At 41.3% G+C, this 7,396-nt stretch overlaps 1 long non-coding RNA gene across 1 annotated transcript; it reads left to right on the top strand.

Moving 5' to 3' along the window:
- The first annotated feature begins 881 nt into the window (after positions 1–881).
- LOC142818272 (uncharacterized) lies at positions 882–6,445 on the top strand. Its single transcript, XR_012895659.1, has 4 exons — positions 882–957; positions 3,152–3,265; positions 3,361–3,444; positions 6,003–6,445. It is a non-coding gene; the product is annotated as an uncharacterized LOC142818272 (long non-coding RNA).
- The last annotated feature ends 951 nt before the right edge of the window (positions 6,446–7,396 follow it).

Raw genomic sequence — 7,396 nt, forward strand, 5'->3', positions numbered from 1 at the left:
CATACTGAACACTTCATCCCCAGAGCCACCCTAGAATAATGATTTAAATGAAGAAAAACAAAACTCACAGTTAAGGACCCAAGCAACCCTGGGTAAATCTTCTAGTAACATCATATATCTTGACACCTACAGGAGTAACCCTTAAACATCACAATTATTCAGTGAAATAGGCTATGAGGTGAATAATTACATCAGTTTTGATACCATTTGGTTTTAGAAGCACAAGATGAAGTAGATTAGTTTAGCAATGTACCTGAAGATGGGCGTGGAATATTTAATTAGGTTTTTAAAACCAACACCAGATCCAATGCATTGTGCAATTGGGATTCCTCCTTCCTGGGGTTTTATGGTTTAGTTTTACCCTAAATGATGCTCTTTCTGAGCAGTTCCCATGAGACTTTACCCTGAGGGCACATCTAGACTGCTCGCAGCTTTCGAAAGAAGATATGCAAATTCAGCACAAATTTGCATTTTTTCTTCCAATCCCTTTTTCAAAAGAGTTTTTTTGAGAATAAAAAAAAAGCAGCCTAGATGTGGTTCTTTTAAAAAAAAACTTTTTCGAAAGAACACTACACCAGGGGCGAACTGGCCAGGCGGGACATCAGGAATTTCCCGGTGGGCTGTCCTCCAAAGAGCCAGCCAAAGGGCCGGCTAGAGTCTGCTGGAGAAAGAGGGGGATTGTGATGGGGCACCGCAGCCCCACACTTTAAATTCCCTGATGCTGTATGCCAGCCATGAACATGGCATGGTGGGGCCGAGGGAGTGCATGTGCGGTGTGCTCAAACGCCGCGCAATAGCTGAGAGGGGAGATGCCTGGGTGTGGCATGACGTAACGGCCTGGGACTTTAAAAGTGCTCGGCTCAGAGTTGCACTGCGTGGCCCAGCACGTGGTCTGGAGCCCGGGAAGCAGCTGGGGCCTGATCACAGATTCCAGCCCCACAAACTGGAAGGCAGAAGGTAGGTGGGAAGGGGGGGGGGAAATAGGAGGAAGTGGTGGGAGAGGAAGGGGCTTGTGCTGAGGGGAAGGGGGCAGGGCAGGAGAAGAAAGGGGAAGGCACCAAGGGACAGGATGGAGGAGACACAAATGCCAGGGGGCCAAGTGGAGACAATGAGGAAAAGGACAGGAGGGGAGGTGTCGGTGGGAGGGGGGGACAGGGTGATGCTGGGAGAGGAGAGGGAAAGGGCATTGGGGGCTGGAGAGGGAGGTGCTGGGATAAGGCTTGAAAGAAGGGGTGGGCATAAGGAAGGCAAGGATGGAGCAAGTCATGTGTGAGGGCACAGGGGCATGAGGGGAACAGGGTCAGAGGGTGGTGAGGGAGTGGGCATCAGGGAAAAAGAGGGCAAAGGGGGCAGGGGCAGTGAGGAAAGGGGGAGGCATCAGGAGGGTGCGGGGGTAAGGGAAGGTGCAGGTGCCAGGAGATTCTGGGGGTAAAGCAGAAGGGCAGACACCTGCAGGGGAGGGACCAGCACCAGAGGAGAGAGGCAGGGCAGGTGTGTTGAGGAAGGTGCTAGGAGAGGGGATGAGGAGGTGTAACTCACATGATCAGAGTGGAGGAGTGGGCACAGGGGGGAGAGAAGGGCTGGTGGAGGGGGGCAGGTCTCAGAAGGAATGAGAGCAGTGAGAAGGGCAGGAGTCCAAGTCAGGACAGCAGAGGAGGGTGAGGGGTTGGGGGGCAGCAGGCACAAGGGGAGCTGATGGAGCAAGGGGAAGAGACATGGCATCAGAGGGAAAGGGTAGAGGTTTATAAGATATTTATTAATAACTTGGGTGCCACAGTGGCTCATTCAAACAAGCCACATTAACTTAATACTGGTGCACAATATAAAATTCATTCTGCTCATGGGAGGAAACTCTTAGAGGGAACAGTTTCCCCCAGCGTCTCTACCCCTGAGTTAATGTCACACACATTGGGTTAATGAAATTGCAGGTGGGGGCCAAACTAATCGCTATTGACGGGAGAATGGTGGGAAAAGTCCTTAGAGGGGTCACATGACACCTTTTACTTCTGGTCATGTGTCCATCTTGCCCTGGGAGTGTTATCTAATGGGAGTGGCTAATAGTGTCAGGGATGTGGCTTAATGGAGGTCAAAGAGTAAATTTTTAAAAAATTCTTTGATGTGAAAAAGTGGGCTGTTCTCAACCCATTTCTCGGGCCTATTTTGATTGCCAGTCCGCCCCTGCTGTATACCTCATTTTTTTAGAATGAAGGCTACTTTTGAATAAGGGTTTTTTTTCCCTGAAAGAACCGCATCTAGACAGCTTTTTTTTCTGAAAAAAATTCTTCCAAAAATGGGATCGGAAGAAGATATGCAAATTCGTGCCAAATTTGCATATCTTCTTTCAAAAGCCACAGGCAGTCTAGACTTGCCCTCACTGTACAAATCTCACATGACATTTCTTGAATGGTGGAAGGTTTGTATGATTATTGTTGGATAGTTTTTCTATGTTTGAATTGGAACTGGACAATAGGCCCTTTCTGGTTTTGGATCTGACCTCCTAAAACCAGGGTTTGTATCTGAATGTGCTGTTCCAAACCCACTCTTCCCATCTTCCCAAAATTAAAAAAAAATAACAATCATAATCAAAGTTCAGTGTTTAATGATGTTTAAATGTGTTATGTATATACAAATGTGATATTTATAAATCACAATTTAAATATTATGTCATGATTATGACCATGGAAATGTGAATCTGTAGAAGGGAATTTTAAGAAAACAATTACATACAGAAGAAAACCTCTACATTTGTTTATAAATATATTTTGTAAAATTGAGCCCTAATATTATTGACGAAGTAAGTAAAGCTTATGAATACAACAGTGTTTAATGGCAAAATTACTAGAAGGAATTTAAATAGCTGGAAACAGAGTGTCAACTTAATATTGGTATGATCTTGACTTCATCATAAAAATTCCTTAAATGTCAGTTAGTCCTTGCTTTCTCCCTGTAGATAACACAAGATGATCTGTTGTGGTGACACAGTGGGATTCAAAATTGATTATAAAGAACAGTTAGCTTGCTGTTATCTTATTGACACCATCATGTGTTTTTGAGCTTCCAATCTCCCCCCACCTCTCCCCCACACTCATTTTGGGTCTTGCCAATCTGTTTGCTCTAATTATATGTCCTTTTGCTGTCTTATATATCTGAGACTGGCGAGAGAACGACTATAACACTGGAGCACTGAAAAGATAATGCAGTTTAAATTAGGTTTGCCCCGTTATCAAGATTGACTGTGGCATTCTCCGCATCCTCAGACATGCCTGTAAGTTACTTTGTGCTCATAAAAAATTTTAATATGCTTATTTCCTATCCGTGACTTAAACAAAATAAATAAGACATGTTTTTGTTTATTTGCAGGGCATGCTGTATCACAAGGAAATATGAGATATTAGCATCAGGACTACCAGTAATAATTTCCAGACTGCTTAATATTGTTTTTGGGTATCTATCCTAACACTTTATATAGTATAGTAGTTAAGCAGGAGAAGATCAGGAGATAGGGTGCTTACCTGAACATTCCCTCCCTGCATATACTAAGCAAGTTGCCCACCTCTTTTTGAGTTATAAAAAAATTGTTGTGGAGATGTACTTCAGTAAACACAGCAAGCAACTAATCAACAGAAAACACCTAGAACATATCCAGACTTTCTGAAGGCCAAACTTCCAAAAGAATTTAAAGGATGTAGAAGTCTAATAGTCTTAGGAGATTTGTACCTCTGGGAAATTTTGCAGTTAGCCCAAAGCCTCTGTGCATGCTCTAGCTATAATGGTACATTAGTTTAGCTGATCTCAATGGCTGTGTCTACTCTGGCCACATAACCCGTAATAGCTATGGAAATGAGAGAAGTCAGAATAGGGAAATGTGCGGGGGATTTAAATATCCCCCGCGGGATTTAAATAAACATGGCCGCCGCTTTTTTCCGGCTTGGGGAAAAGCCGGAAAAGAGCGTCCAGACTGGCACGATCCTCCGGAATAAAGCCCTATTCCGGAGGATCTCTTATTCCTACTTGCAAGAGGTATGATGCACATTGCAAGTAGGAATAAGAGATCCTCCGGAATAGGGCTTTATTCCGGAGGATTGCGCCAGTCTGGACGCTCTTTTCCGGCTTTTCCCCAAGCCGGAAAAAAGCGGCAGCCATGTTTATTTAAATCCCCCGCGCATTTCCCTATTCTGACTTCTCTCATTTCCATAGCTATTACGGGTTATATGGCCAGTGTAGACACAGCCAGCATGAATCCTGTGTAGACGTCAATGGTAACCTCAAACTTCTTTGGAAGTGGTTTTGCTCTTTTTGCCAATCACTAGAACTATACAAAAGGACTCTGGTTTGATAGTGAACAAAACACAATACTTCAGTCATATTGTGCCTTAGGGGTTGCTTAGTTTGTCACAACATGTAAAGCTAATATAATTTTATCTATTTCACAGTAGAATCAACAAGGGAGCTTAAATCAGTCCTAGGGGAATTCTGCAATTTTACTATGGCTCCAAATGCAACAATTGCAGAATTCCCATAGGGCTATTAAATGACAATGTGCATCATACCTCTCTGCCTATATTTTGCCATTAAATGTTTACCTAATGCATAAAAAATAAATTTCAAAGGTCTAGCTCTATTGATGGAAAAAATATGAAAACTCTTATAAAGGGTACATCTAGACTACAGAGCTCTGGTATCCCGGAAAAGCTCTGCCACATCCAAGGAAAGTGTCTGCTTACAAAAAAAAAAAAAAAAAAAAAAAAAGCAGAAAAGCTGATATGTTTTTTCGGCATTCCTATAAACCTCATTTTTTGAGGAAGAAGGGATGTTCCAAAAAAGGGGGTTTTCCTGACACTTGGTCCCATGTAGACGGGCCAAATGTTGGAAAAGCCACTTTTGGAAGAAAAGCAGAAAAAGATACGCAAATTGCGGTTCGCAATTCAGGTATCTTTTTTCTGACTTTCCTTTGTAGTGTAGACACAGTCAAAATTTCTCTGCCCAGTCTCCAACCCACCTCTTTTGATGAGCCATTTCTCAATAAGAAACAGTCTTGGACTCTCCTCCTTACTCATCAGTAGAGTTTCTTTTTCTGACTCATTCTAATCCTAAAAGGAACTTTTCTGATGCAATTTCCCCCCATTTTACCATTGAGGACAGCTGACCAATTGATTGTAGAGCCCTAATGCTTAATCTAAGTATCTCCTGGCCCACTTACTGGTCTATTCAGGGTTTCCAGTTTTGCAGACCTTCACTAACTAAAATGGTACTCCACCAGGGTTCAATCCTGACTCCCACTGACTTCAGTGGAGACAGGAGTTGACCCAAGAATTCAATCAGTGTTTTTTTTAAAGGACAAGGGGCCAAACTGAAACCTGGTTTACACAGGGACATTTCCACTGACTTATGCCCAATCTCGATTTTTCCCTATGCATACAAAATGCCTGAGTTCAAACTCTTTTTAAAAAATCATATTTTCAATACACTAAACCAACTAACCCATTTCAATACAGATGACAGCAAAAGGAAAGTTTGTCAGTTGCAATGAGTCTGTAGGTGGATTTCAACAGGTGCATAAAAGCTCTTTTTTTTGGTAATCTACAAATTGAAAGATCCAACAGATTTCTACAACAAAAGTCTATATTGACTTAACTTAGTAATAGACGGAAGTGTCCCAAAGGTGCCTAGTCTGATTTTTTTTTTTGGCCTTTTAATAAGCTTGTGAACATAATGGATGGCTCTGTGGTTAACAAATCATGGTTACAGTTAACCGGTGTGAGAAACCAGGTAAAGTACCAATATTTTTATTCAGTTCCTTTTTGGCTAAAACTCCCAGTGAAGACACTGAAGACTGAGTGGAAACTAAGGAATAACTTTAGTGTTTGGTCCCTAATTTGAAGGTTTTATTTGAATGAACTTTCAAAATTAGGATACTTATTCAAATCTCTTGTGGAACTCTTATCTGCATAAATTGGATGGAACCTGTCACAGCCCTCATGAGATTTATTTTTTGTTTCTAGTTGTATTGGAATTTCAACACCTCTGGGAAGACACTACAGATTAGAATGGACTGTAAAAGCTTTGCTGACATTGAGCTTTATGCAAAAGTCACCTATTGTTGAACCACTGGTCCAGTTCCACCACTGCCAGCAACACTGACAGTTGTCATGGAGACCAACTGCACGTGTTCTTACCACTGTTGTTTAGAACTGTTCAGTAAAACAGTGATGAAAATTCAAGTAACTGGTCTTCACAAGTGCTCCAATAATTTACACCAGTAAATCACACTTATCCTTCACCACTGTCTCTCATGCTCATACACTAGTGATGGATGATATTCAGGAAAAGCTGAATGTGCATATCACATCAGTGAAAAATAAAGACAACTGCAAGCAAAAACTATATGAATTTTTCAGATCACCATATATCTTGTACATTTGAACCAGTTTATTCATTCTTAGGATTAAAATATCCACATGTTTCATAATGGATAGTTTATCCATCCTATTTGATGAAAAGGTCTTGATTTCTGAAAAATGCAGCAGCAATTTTCTTCCTTGAAATGTTTTGCTGCTCAAACTTAGTTTATAATTTAATAGTATACCTAATCATGATCTGAAGCAAAAGGTTCTGGGTCTTCTCTCCCCCCCCCCCCCCCCCCATAATAAGGAAGAAAGCAAAATCACTGAGAAATCAACATAGGAACAATGGAATTGGCAGACTGTATCAGACCTAAGCTCCATCAGTGGCCAGTAGCAAATGCTTCAGAAGAATGTCTATTTAAAAAGAAAAAACCTGCCCCTTCCCATAGATCTCCTCCTCATCTTTAATAGTCAGAGATGGCCTTAAGCCCCGAAGCACAAGATTATATTCTGTCCAGACATTTGGACTTAATTAATTATCATAATTCTGGGTGGAAAAAAGACCTAGATTTTGTATGCAAGAATGCTTAGCAATAAAAAGAGTGTTTCTGCTCTGTGAGAAGAACTGTAAAATTGGGATAACTGTGCTCTATTGGCATGATTTATTTCCATTATGTATTCAAAGCTGACAAGATTAAATATTCACTGTTAATGCCAAAAATCGATGCAGCTGTTCAGGGTCGTGTATAGGAAACAGATAAGCTCTTGAAGGACACTGCTGTTTGTCTGCATACAGCTATGCTTTGGCTGCTATATAATTAACAGCCTTGCAACGAAGTCCTTAATGACATTTAATTTTGCAAAAACACTATGAAAATGCAAATCACTGCTGAAATATTGGACTAATTTTTATGTATTTAGCCAACTTAATTGGGAAGAAAAACAAATTCGTTAATTAAAAATGTCATAAAGCTCCATGCTCCATATTTTTCCTGTCGTCTTATTATCAAAGCCTTTAGCTTTCAATAAACCAGCTTGCAAAAGGCCCTTAT

The sequence above is a fragment of the Pelodiscus sinensis genome, chromosome 14, assembly GCF_049634645.1.
Source record: "Pelodiscus sinensis isolate JC-2024 chromosome 14, ASM4963464v1, whole genome shotgun sequence".
NCBI lineage: Eukaryota > Metazoa > Chordata > Testudines > Trionychidae > Pelodiscus > Pelodiscus sinensis.